The 17,729-nt window shown below is 39.7% G+C and overlaps 1 pseudogene; it reads left to right on the top strand.

Annotated features, from left to right (window-relative positions):
- The first annotated feature begins 12,288 nt into the window (after positions 1 to 12,288).
- On the top strand, positions 12,289 to 12,405 carry LOC115068535 (annotated as a pseudogene).
- The last annotated feature ends 5,324 nt before the right edge of the window (positions 12,406 to 17,729 follow it).

Here is a 17,729-nt window from a genome sequence, read left to right as displayed (position 1 = left end):
CCTCTGCTTTATTTTAGATACGAAATATTACATAAAAGCTCACTTATTTGATCCTTGGTTGATGTTATTATTCGGGGAGGTTAGGGAAACTTGAGGAGGTAGAGCCTAACTAGAGGAAGCAGGTTACTGAAGGTAATGCCTGATCACCCGTCCTTTCCTCCTCTGCTTTCCATCCAGCATAAGGTAAAGAACCTCTCCTGCCACACACTCATGCCACCATGATGCTCTGCCTTACACACATGGAGCCATGTGACCATAGATTGAACACTCTGAAACCATGTGCCAGATACATAAATCTCTATGTCAGGCATTCTATTACAGCAATAAGAAAGCTGATTAACATAGTCTCTCACCCAAGAAATCTAGATGACAAAATTCTCAGACATTGTGGGGGGGGGCACATTTTCCAATGGCCTCTGTAATATCAACACCTTTGTCTAGCTCCTTTCCCTTTGGTATTGACAGATGATATTTGTTATGTCAAAATCATAAGTTCTGGGTTAGAGAGAGGGCTCAGTGGTTAAGGGCATTTGCTGTTCTTGCAAAGGACCCAGGTTCAGTCCCCAACACCTATGTCAGGAAGCTCACATCAGCTTGTAAATTCAGTTCCAGAAGGAAATTGTTGTGGTGGAGGAAGGAAAGGTGGAGGAGGAGGAGGAGGAGGTGGTGGTTGTATGTGGTTCATAGCAAAACTGAGGGGGAAATGCAACTATTGCCTGTGTCCTCTCCGCCTACACATTCTGAGCCTCCTCCATTATCAACATCCTCCCCCATCATGAATCCACAATGACAAGTCATTCTAACTCAGGATTAGGGCTCACTCTTAATGTTTCACATTTTGTGAGTTCAGATAAACATGCAATTACATGTACCAACCATTTCTCTGCACTCTTACCTATTCATCCCCCATTGTTTTACTGTCTCTTTTTACTTACATCTTTTTACTGCCTTTTCCAGAATGACATAGAGTGGGAATAACACAGTGTGTAGCTTTTCAGATTTTTTTCACTCGGTAATATGCATTAAAGTCTCCTCCATGTCTTTTCATAGATTAATAGTTCATAGTTCTTTTCAGGGTTGAATAATATTTCATCATCTGTTTGCACCCAGTATATCCCATTGAAAGATATTTTAATGCTCACCAGCTGTTTCAAGCAAACAAAGAAAAAAGCAGTCCACATCTTTTAGACATGCATGAACTTCCTTCCAAAAGATATTGGAGGAGAGGGTAACACAAGAAACAAGATGAATTACAAGTTGATGTTGGTTGCAAATGGATGCAAACCATCAAAACCTGGATAATGGCCAAGTGGAAATTCATTGTTCTTTCTCTACTTAAATATGCTTGAGAGTCTCTATAAAATAAAATCATGTTAAATGCATTCCTGCTATCAAGTTTTCGTTTATAACATCCCCATGCCTCTTGCCATCTTCCCTCTCTCTGAAAGCTCAAGGGCCATCCTCTGTGACATCTTCCCTGGCTATTTTATCCTGAAGGCTGTTTCCCTCCATAAAAGTCACCATATCTTTAATTATACATGTTATGAAAGTTGAAAATCAACATTCTAAGACTCTACATTAAGAGATTAGAAAAAAACAGAAAATTTAACCCAAATAGAGTAAAAAAATATAATAAAAATAAATGAAAATACCAAAACAGAAAGCAAGCACATTATAGAGATTATATAAGCCTGAAATTGGTTCTTCAAAAATTGATAACCCATGATATTGTGCCAGCATAGATTAAAATTTAGATGACATCAATAACTTTCTAGAAAATATACAGCTTTCCAAAATTGACATAATATTAAAGAAAATTCTAAAAAATATTGTTTCAAATGAGCATGAGGATTACAAAAAAAATTGACAATAGTAATGATCTTAAAGAATTTTTAATTAAAGCTTTTTGTACAAAAAGAAACAAGAACAGATAATTTCAAATACCACTGAATTCTAACAAGTATCTTTGGAAGTAATGATGCTAATTTCTAACTCTTCCAGGGAGTGGAAGATAAGGAACAGACCCTGCCTTGTTTAATGAGTTAGCAGACCTTTGGCACTCAAACCTGGTGAATGCATTTAGAGAAAGCACAATTATACATTAATCACCCTCATCAGTGCAAAATTACTAAACAAAATCTTTGTAGACTAAGCGAAACATACAGAATAATTGACTATCACAACCAAGTTGGGTTTTTTTCCAAAAATGAAGGGTAAATTAATCAGTACAACTTACAATGAAAAAAAATTTTTTTAATCATATAGTAGCGGCTGGAGAGATGGCTCAGTGGTTGAAAGCACTGGCTGCTCTTGCAGAAGATCAAGATTCACACCCATCACCCACATGGTGACTCACAACTGGCCATGACCCCAGTTCCAGTGGCATCCAACACCCTCTTCTACCTTCTGTGGGCACTGCACAGACATGGTACACATACATACATGTAAACAAAACATTCATACACATAAAATAAAAACAAATAAACCTTTAAAAATCATACAGTCACTTCAATTAATACATAAAATAATAGATTTCAGTGGAGGCTGATGATGATGTTGAAATATTGATAAAGATGGAAGGCTTCTAGAAGTCCTGTGAACAGCCAGGACTTACAAAGAAGGGGTGAGTAACCATCCCATTAGTTATGTATCAAGGAACAAAGGGAAGATGGAATGGGTACCAAGAAGCAAGTGCTTGGGCAGAATCTATGAGACACCAGTCATCTCTGCTGCTTAGATAAGAGAAACTGCTGAAGATCAAAAATAAGAAAATTCTGTTGGAATTAGAAGTTAAAGGGAGCTGGGGAGTCAGTAAAGTGCTTGTCATGCAAGCACAAGGATCTGAGTCTGGGTCACCAGCACCCACATAAAAGCCAGGCACCAAAATGCACACCTGTAGTCTTAGCACTGGGAAGACAGAGACAGGTCCCTGGGGTTTCCTGGCCAGTCAGTCTAGCTGAATCAGTGAGGTTCAGGTTCAATGAGAGACCTGACTCAAAAAAATAAGGTGGAGCGTAGTTGAGGAAGACACCTAATTTCAACCTCCGGCCTCCTCAGGCATGTACACACAATGTGCACACACTCAGAACCACATGCACCACATTACACACACAGAGGTAGCTAGTGCAGAGTACTTTTTTAGTCAGACTATCTTCAAAAGTATCTGCTTATTTATATATTTCTTCAGTTAATCTGTACATTCTGATTGCATTTTTACTTTGGATCAGGTTCATGCTAGTCTTCAAATATATGACTATAAACAAAATGCACATGATCTATGTCCTACACCTCCTAGAGTACAGGAGATGAACAAGTATAATATGAAGGAAATAAAAATCATTACAATATGCAGGCAGTATCAATTGATCATTACTTGGCTAACATTCCACGGGCACTTACTTAGTTGGGGATAGTCACTGTTGTAAGCATTTTCTATGCTTGTCAATGTTTTTTGGTTCTCACAGTTTCTGTGGAGTGGCTACTATCATTATCATCACTTACAGGTAAAGAAACTAGGTCTTGAAGTTTGCCTAGAGTGAACAATTAGGAAATGATAGAGCCAAGCTTCTAATCCAGGCTCTTTGATGTTCCATCTTTAACTACAAGTCTATGTTGGGCTTTTGTCTGACTTGCGCTCACATGGGACTTGTCCATGTTGTCAGTATTGCAGTGAATTCATATGAGTAACTGACCAGCTGTCTGGAAAACTGTTTCCTTGTATTCATCTGCCTCCTTTGACTCTACTTCTTTCCAGCCCCTCTTCTGCAATGATCCCTGGGCTTTGGGAGGCACAAGTTTGATAGAAGTGTCCTATTCAAGAATAAGTAGTCTGCAGCCTCTTATTCTTTGCACGTTGACCAGTTATGATTCTCTGTTAATTACCAGCTGCTGTATAAAGAATCTTCTCTGTGGAAAGTTGAGAGATGCATTAATCTATGGGTATAACAATAAGTCAACAAAAATCAGTTTAACACTATATTTATCAGAATAGTTGTATCAGCTTTCTCTCATGGCCTGTGGGATGTCTGGTCTCAGGCTCCTAGGCCTGATATCAATGCCATAGTCATATATCAATGGTATAGATTCCATCCTATGAAGTGGCTCTTAAATCTAATTACACAGTAGTTGATTACTCCTATAATATTCATGCCACTATTGCACCAGTGGATATATCTTCCAGGCCAGTTGTAGCACTCAAGATTCACAGCTGGGTAAGCTCCATGATAAATTCTCTCTTCAGGTAGCCTGCATAGCACCTTCCAACACTGTGAAAGCTAAGCAGTAAAGATGAGGCTTTGAAGTCAGTGGCGCACACCTTTAATTCTAGCACTTGGGAGGCAGAGGCAGGCAGATCTGTGTGAGTTCAAGGCCAACTCTGTCTACATATTGAGTTTCAGGCCAGCCAGTTCAACATCATGAAATGTTGTCTTAAAAAATAGGATATATAATCTTGGGGGTAGAGAGAGATCCGAGTCAGTAAAATGCTTGTTATGTAACATGAAGACCTAAGTTTGATCTCCAGAACCCAAATATAAAAAACCAGGCATGGTGAGTCATTCTGTACTCTCACTGCTAGGGGAAAGAAAAATGTGAATCCCTGGACTTGCTGGCCAGCCAGCCTAGCCTAACTGATAAGTTCCAGGCCAGTGAGAAATCCTGTCTCAATAAACAAAGGGGCCAGCACCACACACAGGGAAAAGATATATACTACTGCTACTACCACTATTACTATTACTACCACTACTACTACTATTACTACTTCCAGAAATCTAGAATATACACACTAGATGTTTCCTCTCCCCAAGTTTAACAAATACAATCATATTAAATATTAGATACCCTAATGGTATGATATACATTGGTGCATCTTTTAGGTTATTATGGAAAACTAATGGACGGTCATACCCTATAAACCAAATGTCTCACCTGAAGAGATGCTTCTGTGTGTGCTAAAGGCAGCTTGCAGAAGGATGCTCATGGGATCATTGTTTCTAATAACAAAATAAAATGGAGACAAGCATTCCCTGGGGGTAAAAAAAAATGGTTAAATAACATAATTTATTCATGTAGTTGAATACTCTACATAAATTTAAATAGATTAATTATATCTGTATATATGTAAATGTATGAATCTCAAAAACACAATTTCAAGTGATTAAAGCAAGGTGCAAATATATAGAGATAGATAGATACTATCTATGTAATTGTTGAACAAAAACATGGCTGTTTGTATAGTATTTATGGACACATATAGATATCCTAAAGCAAAAATGCACACATGGGAATAACACGTAGAAATCTCAGAGTGATCATTATCCCTGAGTAGGTGGATGGTGAGTAAGAACAGAGGAGGGAATAGAGCTTTGGCTCTTTCTGTACTCATTTTTACACAGCAAAATCTAAATTCCAAAAATGAAGAAGTAAAGGAAGCATTCATTTGACAAGCTATAAAAAGAACACCTCTCATTTTTTTAAAATTCTGGTTTATAGAGTTATCATTTACATAACCATAAGATTCAGTCTTTTTTGGTATAGAGTTTGATGAGTGTTGGCAAACAAGTACAGTTGTGTAACCACTAATATAGTTGAAAAGCATTTCCATTGCCCAGAGAAGTTCCCTCATGTGCCTCTGTGGACAGTCTCTTACCTTCAGCACTCGCCATTGACAGCCACTGATCTGTCCTGCTTGAATGACTTTTCCGGAATTCCATATAAATAAACTAATACATCATGTAGCCTACTGGGTCTGACTTATATCTCTTCATACAATGCTTTTGAGAATCATCCACATAGTTATATGCATCCATAACTTATTCCTTTTTATTATTTAGTAGTTATACTGGTTAGCTTTTTTTATCAGCTTGACACATCCTAGAGTCACCTGGGAAAGCAACCTCAATTGAATTTCCTCCATCAGACTAGCCTGTGGGCATGTCTATGGGGCATTTTCCTTGATTACTAATTGATGTAGGAGGGCCCAGATCACTGTGGGGGCAGTGCCATCCCTAGGCAGGTGGACCTGGGCTGCATAAGAAAGGTAACTGAGCCAGCCAAGAGAAGCAAGCCAGTAAGCAGCCCTCTTTTTTGAGCTCTGCTACAGTTCCTGCCTCTGGGTTCCTGCCTCAAGTTCCTGCCTTGACATCTATCAGTGATTGACTCTAACCTATAAGATGAAATGAACCCTTTCCTCCCCAAGTTGGTTTTGATCTATATTTTATCACAGCAACAGAAAGCAAACTAGAACAATAGTATTCCATTATATAGCAATACCACAATGTGCTTATCTATTTTCCTTCTGGTGAACATCCAAGATATTTCTTACTTTCAGCTGTTATGAATAAAACTTCTGCAGTGGAATATGGTAATTTAATCCTAGCACTCTAGTGGCTAATGCGGGAGGAATTACAAGTTCAAGGTCAGTCTGAGCTACATAGCATGAGTCTGTGTCAAAATTAATTAATCAAGCGAGCAAGTGAAGAAGGAGACAGCAAGTTTCTATTACATGGTGAATTCAAGGCCAGCCTGGGATATCTGAGACTCTGTCTCAAAAAAAGCAACAAAAAAATCAATAAAATGGCTACAAACATCTGGGCACACTTTTTAATTTTTTATTGAGCTTTTGTACATTTCATACAATAGTTCTTAACCAAATTTAGACCCCCTCTCCCACCAGTCCCCCACCCCACCCCGCACCAAACCTCATGTAGTCTTCCAAATATGTAAAGTCCTACCCAGTCCAGTCAACCATTTGTACCCAGATGTCCTTCAGTGCAAATTCATCTATTGGAGTCTAGTCAGCCTATCTAGAGATCGTTGGTAAGGCCCAGCCACCCAGTAGTAATCAGCCTCCAAAAATTCCCATTCTAGAGCCAGCCTGCCATCCATTTCCCTCACTCCACTCTGGGCCCTTGTCTGATTGAGTTGGCAAGGGTCCTGTGCTCATTGCCACCACTGCCATAAGTTCACATGTGCAAGCTTCCAGTTGCCTGAAAGCCTCTGCTTCCCTATGTTCATGGACCAATGATCTTTCTACCCCTCTTCCTCAATGGTCCCTGAGCAGTGAGTGGGAGAGGTTTGATATAAGAGTCCTATCCAGGGACGCATACTCTGCAGTCTCTTATTCTTTAAAAGTTGGCTAGTTGTGACCTTTTGTGTGCATCACACTCTGTTGTATTAGGAAGCTTCACTGGTGAGAGTTGAGGGATGCACTAGTTTTCTCTCTACCCTCCATTCCACTATGTTTCATGAGTCTTAGGTGTAGAGGTTCCACTGTAGATATGACACCTAGGACTGGGCATCTCTCAGACATACATTCTCTGTGTCTGACTGGGGTAAGATTCCATTCCTCTGCAAGCTCAACACTTCCAACCTACTCCATCCCCATCCTGTCCTCTGCTACTCTTGGACCCAGGTCCACTCCAATTCTTCTGCATCTGATCCCTGGACTAGCTTCCTAACCCAGACTAGCTAAACCACCTAGCATAGATTCCACTGGCTCCTGATCTGTCTGACACAGCCCAGCCCTCCTAATACCCTGACCAGCCTACCTACTACCCTGTCCCACAAACTACCCAGAAGTCTACTACCCTGCAAGAACCTGAAATGCATACTTCTGTAGACAATTTTTTTCATTTCTCTTGAGTGAAGTGTATTTTTGGGTTTCTTTTAATACGTTAAATTTTATCATAATATGAAAATTGAGTTTCAAAATGGTTATATCATCTTCCAGTCTCATTCGCCTCACATCCACATTACTGTTGTGTGTGTGCGTGTGTGTGTGTGTGTTTGTATATGATGTGTGGGCATAGATACACATGACTGAGCACAGCACACATGGAGGTCAGAAGACAACTTTGTGGAGTCAGGTCTCTCCTTCTACCTTTATGTGAGTTCCAGGGACCAAACTCAGGTAATCAGCTTTGAGAAGCAAGCACTTTACCCACTGAGCCATCTCACCAGCCCAGCACTAGCATTTCCTACATGTACAGATGGCAAAGAGGCACATGAAAAGATGCTTAAGATGATAGACTATCAAGGAAATAGAAGACAGAACCAACATACTCAGCAGAATGGCTAATATTAACAGAGATATAGGAAAGAAAAAAGGAAGGGAGGGAGGGAGGGAGGGCAGGAGGGAGGGAGGGAGGGAAGGAGACAGGGCAGGAGGGAGGGAGGGAAGGGAAGGAAAGAAACTTTAGTCCAATTTCCCTGAACAACACAATGCAAAAGTTCTCAATAAAATCCTTACACATTAATATCATACACCATGACCAAGTTGGTTTAATTCCAGGGATGTGAAGAGGTGCTCCAGCATATACAAATCAATAAATGTAATATAAAACATAAATAAACTTAAAGACTAAGATGACATGATCACAATAAATGCAGAAAAGGTCTGTCTTAGTTTGTTTCTCCATTGCTGTGACAAAACACTCTGACCACTACCAACTTGGGGAGGAAAGGGTTTATTCAGCTTACATCTCCCAGGTCGCACGCAGTTCATCCAGGAGCCCAAGGTAGGAACTCAGGGCAGGAACCTGGAGACAGGAGCTGGAGCACAGGCCATGGAGGAACGCTGCTTACTGGCTTGCTCCCCTGGTCCCTGATCAGCCTGCTTTCTTATGCAACACAGGCCCACCTGCCCAGGGGTGGCACCACCCACAGTGGGCTGGGCCCTCCCACATCACTCAACAGTCAAGAAGATGCCTCATGGACATGGCCACAGGCCAGTCCAATGAAGGCAATTCCCCAATTGAGGCTCCCCCAACCCAGGTGTGTCAAGTTGACACTAAAGCTATCCAGCACAAGGTCTTTGATGAAGTTCAATATCTTCATGATAAAAGTCCTGAGAAGAACCTAGGCATAGAAGGAACATACCTCAACTAAGACAAATGTATACTAACATCATACTAAATGACTGAACAACTTAAAACATCCCCTCGAAAGTCAGGAATAAGACTCTCTATGTTCATAGCCAATATAGTGCTTGAATTTTCAGCTAGAGAATTAGGGCAAGCTAAAGAAATAAAAAGGCTACAAAAGGAAAGGAAGACACAAATTATCCCTATTTGCAGACAATATAACCCTATACTTAAAAAGACTTAAAAGACTAGACTCCACCAAAACTCCTCGACCTGATAAACACTTTCAGCAAAGTATCAGGATACAAAACTCAGTAGCTTTTCTATATACCAATAACAAACATGTTGACAAAGAAATAAGGAAGCAATCTTACTCACAATAGCCACAAAAAAGAAAAAAAAAGAGGGGCTGGAGAGATGGCTCAGGGGTTAAGAGCACTGGCTGCTCCTGCGGAAGACCTGGATTCTATTTCCAGTACCCATGGCAGTTAACAATTGTCCATAACTTCAGTTCCAGAGGAGTTCAATGCCCTCTTCTGACCCGAGGGTACTGCATGACATGGGTTCACTTACATACATGCAGGCACTACACTCAGGCACATAAATTTTTTAAATAATAAATAATTTTTTAAAGGAAAAAAAGGGGGCTGGAGCGATGGCTCAGCCCTCAAGAGCATTGTCTTCTCTTGCAGAGGACCCAAGTTCAATTCCCAGCACCCACATGGTGGCTAACAACCATCTGTACTTCCAATTCCAGGGGATCTGACACCTTCTTCTGACCTCCACAGGCATTGCATGACACAGGTGCACCTACCTACATGCAGGCAATACACTCATACACATAAAATAAAAATAAATAAAATATTTTAAAAAGAAATAAACCAAACAAAGATTGTAAAAAGAAAACTTCTATAATAAAAACTTTAAACAATAAAGAAAGAATTAAAGACACAAAAATAAGGAAAAGTCTCCTATATTCATGGTTTAACAGAATCGAAATTGTGAAAATGGGGTTGGTGAGATTAGTCAGTGTTAAGAGCACTTACTGCTCTTCCAGAGGACTCATCTTGGCAGCTCACAACCATCTGTAAATCCAGCTCCAGGGGATCTGATGCCCTCTTCTGGCCTCCATTGGCACCCACATTCACAAATGGCATACACACATACACAACACATAAATTAAAATTAAATCATTTTTAAAGGATTGTGAAAATGACTATATTCCAAAAGCAATCTATAGATTCATTATGACTGCCAACAAAATTCCAATATTCTTCACAGAAGTAAACCAAACAGCTTAAAATTATGTGGAAGCACAAAACACCCTGAATATACAAAGCAATTGTAAGCAGAAAAAGTAATGCTAGAGGTTATCACAATGCCTGATCTCAAATCATATTACAAAGTAAATAAATATTACAAAGCCATAGTAACAAAATCAGTGTGGTACTGCCACAATAAGAGATGCATAGAACAACAGAACAGAAGACCTAGAAATAGATCCACATACCTATATAACCTAATTTTCAACAAGGTTATAAAAAAAGCATACTGGAGAAAAGACAGCCTCTTCAACATTTGGTGCTGGGGAAATCAGATATCCACATGTAGAACACTGGAAATAGGCCCATATCTCTCACCCTATGCAACCCCCCAAAAGATGAAAAATGGAGCAGACATTGATGTAAGACATTGAATATCAAAACTGCTTGAGTAAAACACTTCTAAATATAGCCATAATCAAGGGCTTTCTGAAAAGGAGATCAATAGAGAAAAAGAATTTTTTTTCAAAAATTATTAATAGAATTATATGAAATTAGAAGGCGTCAGCATAGTGAAATAAACAGGTAACAGAGGGAACAGATAGCCTGGAATGGAAAAAATCTTTGCCAGCTACACATTAGCAAGGGATTAATATTCAAAATATATAAAGGCCAGGTGTGGTGGTACACACCTTTAATCCCAGCACTCAAGAGGCAGAGGCAGGCTGATCTCTGTGAGTTCTAGGCCAGCCTGGTCTATATAGTGAGTTCTAGGCCAACTGGGGCTACAGGGAGACCCTGTCTCAAAAAGACAAATAAATAAATAAATATGCAAATAAAGAAATAAGCAAATAAATAAGCAGTAAAATAAAATATATAAAGAACTCAAGATATTTAACACCAAAAAATAAATAAATTATCCAATCAGTAAATGGGCAAATGAAATAAACCACAGTTCTCAAAATATGAAGTTTAATGGCCAATAAATAGATGAAAAATGTGCAACATCATTAGCATTGTAGAAATACAAACAAAACTACAATGAGATGCCGTCTCACCCCAATCATCCTGGCTACCACTGAGAAGACAGGGGCTGGTAAGATGGCTCAACAGGAAAGGTGCTTGCCACCAAGGCTGAACCTGAGTTTGAGTCCCAGGAGCCACAAGGTAGAAGGAGACAACTGACTCCCACAAGTTGCCCTCTGACTACCAATGCACACATACCTGAATGTGTGTGTGTGTGCGTGCACACACACACACACACAAATATAAATAAAAAATTATTTTTAAGGAAACAATAGCACTCGTGTTTGGGTTTTTATTTATTTATATTTTATGTGTTTGAGTGTTATGCCTGCATGTGTGTAAGTACACCCATGTCATGCAGTGCCCATAGAGGACAGAACAGGGTGTTGGATTCCCTGGAACTGGAGTTATGAACGGTTACGAGCTGCCATGTGGGTGTTGGGATTCAAACCCAGGTCTTCTGCAAAAACATCCAGTGCTCTTGACCACTGAGCCATCTCTCCAGCCCTTCATGTATGTTTTTTAAACTGTTTGTCTGTGACAGAGATATTCCACAATAAGGCAGTTACTAAACAAAGACACCTGACCCTTAGCATCTGTTAAAACCAAGTGTGAGCCTGATCCATTCTGAAAACTTGTTAGAGTTCTTTCAGAACTTTCTTTCAAAGGACTTGATCTGTATTTACTGAAATAGTACATCCAGCTTGACAAAGGAAAGAAGTAAGGAATCTTGTCTTATCAGGGAATTTTCCCTTTCTGACCCCTACTGACCCCGAACTGCATGCATACACAACCACAAATAGATGTTACCAATCTAATCCCACCTGTTGTTAGCAGCACAAGCACAATAATTCATTGCTTTAAATGATATTCACTGCTTTTAGTACTGATATTTTCATAACAACACACACACACACACACACACACACACACACACACACATTTTATCCTGGGTCAGGGGCAAGGAAAGTTCATCAGGGATTAAAGCTACAGGTTTAGGTCACAAAAGGAGCCCAAAGCCTAGTAAAATTGTTTACACTGTAAACAAGCTGAGATAGTGTTACATGACCTCAAAATGTAAGATTAACTTTGGTTACAAGGTTAAATAACATTCCCATTTGTAACAAAAGATATTCCCAGGAAATTCATTCCCACAATGGACAAAGACATAAAAAATAGTTCCAAAAATAAATCCTCTTTTGCAACCCAGAACTCATTGTTCAGTATGAGTTTCTATACATATAAAAACGAATATAGCCGGGTGTGGTGACGCACACCTGTAGTCCCAGCACTTGGAAGGCAGAGGCAGGCAGATCTCTGTGAGTTCAAGGCCAGCCTTGACTACACAGTGAGCTCCAGGACAGCTGGGGCTACAGGGAGACCAAAAAAAAGAAAAAAAATCAAAAATATGTCAAATCCATGATGACAGAATTGATAATGAGGTTGATTCTAAGAAGAGTTCATCATTTAAAACTCCAACATCTCTCCTTTTTGCAGATAGGTTTATACACACACACACACACACACACACACACACCTAAGTTTTGTTTTGACTCAGTTTAATCATATCAGTTGTAATTTTGGAATTCATGTGCTCAGCTTTCTTTTTAAATAGTTCATGTTATCTCTTTTAGAAAAAAAAAAGACAACAAGTGTTGGAGAGGACATGAGGTGAAAGAACTCTTAGACCCTGCAGATGGGAATATGAACTAGTGTGGGTATTGTGAAAAGCAACGAAGATCCCTGAAGGGAATTCACATTATGTTTGTAATTATCAGTGTTACAACCTCCACTTCCTTGTAAGGCTGCTCAAAACTACTTCTATTTTCAGAAAATGACACATCTGTGGATAAGTACTGAGAAAAGTCGAAATTAATTCTTTTATGTTTAAGTGTGTAGGGAAAAAAGTCAAGGGTCAATTTTTTTTCAACACTGACTTTGCTTTGTTCTCACCAGGCTCCTTCAAAATCAATGCACTTAAGAAGAATGGAAGAAATGTGATGATGAGAAGGAAAGTACTGTAACTGACCACTAATCTTCACACATACATCTAATTTCAGAAATTTCCAAAGAATATCCAGTTGCCACAAATCTAACATCCATATTTCAGCCTTAGCTGGAATATATGTAAGACAAGAAGAAAGACGAAACTTAAGATGACCCTATAGTGCCTTGATGGATTATTAAAGGAGGCTTCCTCCAAACATTCTAAAATGATTTTGTATTTGTCCTACTGGAGAGTTTCACAGCCTAGGTGAGAAATATACCTTTTTTATAAAGTGAGAGAACTTATATAAATTCAGAAGTGAAAAAGAGCCTGCATGAGTACTTATAGAAATAGATGATCTATAAATTGATCTATTTAAAGTGCATCTACCTTCCCCTGGGACTATTCCACACAGTAGGAATTTGAAGTAGGCCAGGTGTGGTGGGGCACATCTTTAATTCTAGTACTTGGGAGGCAGAAGCAGGTGGATCTTTCGAACTTGAAGCCAGCCTGGTCTACATAGTGAATCCCTATAGCCAGCCAGGGCTACATAGTGAGAACCTGTCTCAAAAAAAAATAATGTTTTTAAGTAGATATGTGCTCTAATTATTGCTCTGTCTAATAGCAAGGAACATTTTCCACAGAGTATGGTGAATAATTAAATCACTTCTAGCCATCTTTCCAGGTTACCACAACCTAGGATAAGAAGATTTTGTATTATAATTCAATGCACACAATATTGTTTCATATAACAATTATTACTCACAATAATGTGACGCACTTTCATATTTCTTAGTCTAATTTTGCTTAATGCTGATCCTGACCAGCTAAATTGATTTCATAATCAACTGCATTAGTCAGATTTCCATTTTTATAACAAATACCTGGAGATAAACTTATAAAGAGGAAAGTTTTATTGTGGTTCACCATTTTGGAGATTTCAGTCCTTAATCAACTGGCCATATTACACTGGGTCTGTAACAAGACAGCACATCACAGCAGAAGCATGGGGAAGAAACAGCCAATTAACCTCCTAGCCAGGATGGGAAAAAGAAAGAACTACAGTCACATTCTTCTTTGGAGGCACATGCCCAACAACCTAAGACCTTCAACTAGGCTTCACCTCTTAAAGGTCCAATAATGCCAAGCTGGAGACTAAACTTTAACATATGGGCCTCTAAGGGACATTAATGATCCAAACTATACCACCCACTAATGATTCCAAGTCTACAATATGAAATAAAGAAGACAGTATCTCAGTCTAGAGCAATCTTTGATTTAAATGAGTGTTTTAAAGAAGCACTAGCAGGGACTGGAGAGATGGCTCAGCAGTTAAGAGCCAAGTTGCAGAGGACCCAAGTTCGATTCCCAGCACCCCCATGGAGGCTATGAACCATCCTTAACTCCAGTTCCAGGGGAATCCGAAGCCTTCTTCTGACCTCCATGGCATTGCACGATACAGGTGCACTCACATACATGCAGGCAATACACTCATACACATAAAATAAAATAAATAAAATATTTAAAGAAGCACTAGCATCCAGGCATGGTGGTACATGCCAGTAAACCCAACACCCAAATGGTTGAACGAGGGTAGCAAGTTTGAGGCTAGCCTGGGCTATATAGTGAGCCCTTATCAAAAATAAAAAAGGGCAGAGAATGGATTTAATCAAAGCAGAAGCAGAGACAGAGGGAGGAAGGAAGAAGTGTGTGTGTGGGAGAGAGAGAGAGAGAGAGAGAGAGAGAGAGAGAGAGAATGTGAGCCAAGGGGCCTGTTGAAGTCAATGTCCACAAAAGCTAACTTTTATTAGTTTGCCCACCTTATTCCAGTTGCTTTTCTGCTGCTCTGAAAAAACACTGACCAAAACCAATTTGGGAGGGACAGGGAAGGATTTCTTTGGCTTACAAATTACAGCCTATCATCGAGGGAAGTCAAAGCAGGAACTCAAGGCAGAAACCTGGAGACAGGAACTAGAGCATAGACCATGGAAGAACACTGCTTACTGACTTTCCCTAGCTTAGTTACTTTTCTTATATAGCCCAGACCCACTGCCTAGGGATAGTACTACCCAGTGTGGGCTGGGCCCTCCTACACCAATTAGCAATTAAGAAAATGCCCCACAGAAATGGCCACAGGGCAATCTGATAATGGTAATTTCTCAATTGAGGTTCCTCTTCCCAGGTGCCGTGAGTCAAGATGAAAAAAACTAACCACACACACACACACACATCCCTAATAATTCAACTTTCCTTTTTCATGGGCTGGCAACTTCCAACTATGTGAAAGCTAAAAGGTATTTCACAAGTTCCCCTGAGTATAATCACTGTCTTCTTGAGTCTCCACGTCTCAACACTACCTGGGGGAAAAAAGTATTCTGAACTGGCTCAGCAAACTTCCCCAAGTTACTCCATTTTGTTCAGAGCCATTTTAGCAGCAACTTTGGTCCACACCAAAAGGAAATGGTGGGCAACCTTGGGCCTTGGAAAATTGCCCTAGCCATGAATCATGGAGTGTGCTAATTCCAGACACTACACATCTAACTAACCCGCTTGGTGTCTTGGGTCGCCTTGACACAGGGCATAAGACCACCCTTGTTATCTTGTTATTGTATAACCACCTAGAAGTCATTTACCTTGACTGTCTTATTATATTTATTATGGCTAAAACAGTTGGCTAGTTTTAAGGTCACAAAGTTGATTGCCAAGTTATATGACTGTATCACTTGTCTGTATAATGATTGGTTGTTGATTAATAGGGTCAAAATTCTGCTATGTTGTACAAACCTGATTGGTTCACAAATGTCCTGTTTTAATAATTCTGTAATCCTATAAAAACTCTGACCTGACAATCATCAGGGCTGCTTCTACTCCCGAGATAGACAGCCCGGCCGATCAGAAATTAAAATTTACCTTGCTACTTTTCTTAAAGTGATGTTGGTGATTTTTTTACGAACTCTGTCCTATAACATATTCCACAAGAATATCAGGTCCTCATCCTGAAATCTTTAAGCATTATACTATATTAGAAAGGGGTCTTCAAATATGTGATTAAATTAAGGATCTGGAAAGGAAGAGCACCAGGATTAGTCAGAAGGGTCATAAATATAATCATGTATATATTTTAAGAGAATCAGTGTGAGATCTAACACACAGAGGAAAAGTCAATGAGTACAGGGAACAGAGCAATATTTGAAGGTATCAGTCTTGAAGGCTGAAATGACATGGCCTCAAGTCAATGAAAGCCTGCAGCCACTAGAAGTTGGAAGAGTCAAAGAACTGATTCTCCCCAGAGTCTCTGAAGAGGGCACAGCCCTGTGATACCCTGATTTTAGTCCAGTGACAGTGAATTTGAAATTTTGACCTCCAGAAATGTGAGAAATAAACTCATTTTATTAAACCACCAAGTGTGGCATTTTATTACAGCAACTTAAGAAACTAATATGAGCCCCATGAACTTGACTTAATGACAACCACAGTGCAAAGTGCACACCTATACCCCTCTATGCCCTGTGCTATAGTTTGGATGTGGTTTGTGTCTCCCAAGCATCATGGGTTGGAATTTAATCCTCATTGTGAGTTATTAAAAGGATGGAATATTAATCCAACATGAGTGCTTAAAGGTAGGGCCTTTGGAAACTGATCACAATTTTAAAAAGTCATCAGGGTGGAGGCCCCATGATTGGAATGCTAGTAGTTTTATCTTGAGAAAGACCAGAAAAGACACATATAGATTCCCTGTCTCTTGTCACATACCACCCTGCACCACCTTAAGATTCTGCCAGGAGACTGGGGAAGTGCCTCAGTGGGCAAAGCATTCACAAACTTTACAATCTGAGTTCAAATCTCCAGAATGTATGTAAAAGCCAGACACAGTAGTAAATACAGCTGTAATGCCAGAATGCTCCTACCAAGAGATAAGAAGTGGAGATAGGAGAATTTCTGGAAACTCACGGGCCAGCAAGCCTGGCGTACTCAGCAGTGAACAATAGACCCTGTCTCAAACAAGGTGGAAAGGGAACGACAATACCAGAGGCTGTCCCCTGACCTCCATATGCACACCACGGCATACATGCACCAACCCTCACACATACAAATGTACACACACACACACACACACACACACACACACACACAAAGGGAGGGACGAAAAGAAAGGCTATTGCCAAACGTGGGCCCTCACCTTCAACACAGAACCAGAAGCCAAAATAAATCTCTTTACAGTTTAACAAATCTGTGGCATTGGGTTATTAACAAAAGAAAAAGAATACAACTTGCTGTGTTTTAACAAAGATTTACATGATTTATAGCAATTCACAAAACACACTGATAACACAAATCAGTGGAATGGTAAAAACAGGGATATACAAAGTGGAACCAACAACCCATGGGTCCTCCACGCCCATGGGGTTCTGCCTCTTGGATTCACTCAATCACAGATCAATAACATTTGGGGGGAAATGTGTGTAATGAATATGGATAGAACTTCTTTTAATCATCACTATTCCCTTAACACTGCAGTACAACAACTATTTACATATCTCTTACATTGTATTAGGTATCGTAAGTAATCTAAAGGCGATATAAAGCATATTG

Source organism: Nannospalax galili, unplaced genomic scaffold (assembly GCF_000622305.1).
Source record: "Nannospalax galili isolate Female #2095 unplaced genomic scaffold, S.galili_v1.0 scaffold307, whole genome shotgun sequence".
NCBI classification, from domain to species: domain Eukaryota; kingdom Metazoa; phylum Chordata; class Mammalia; order Rodentia; family Spalacidae; genus Nannospalax; species Nannospalax galili.
The sequence above is the reverse complement of the archived record's forward strand: the minus strand, read 5'-3'. Positions and strand labels throughout refer to the sequence as shown.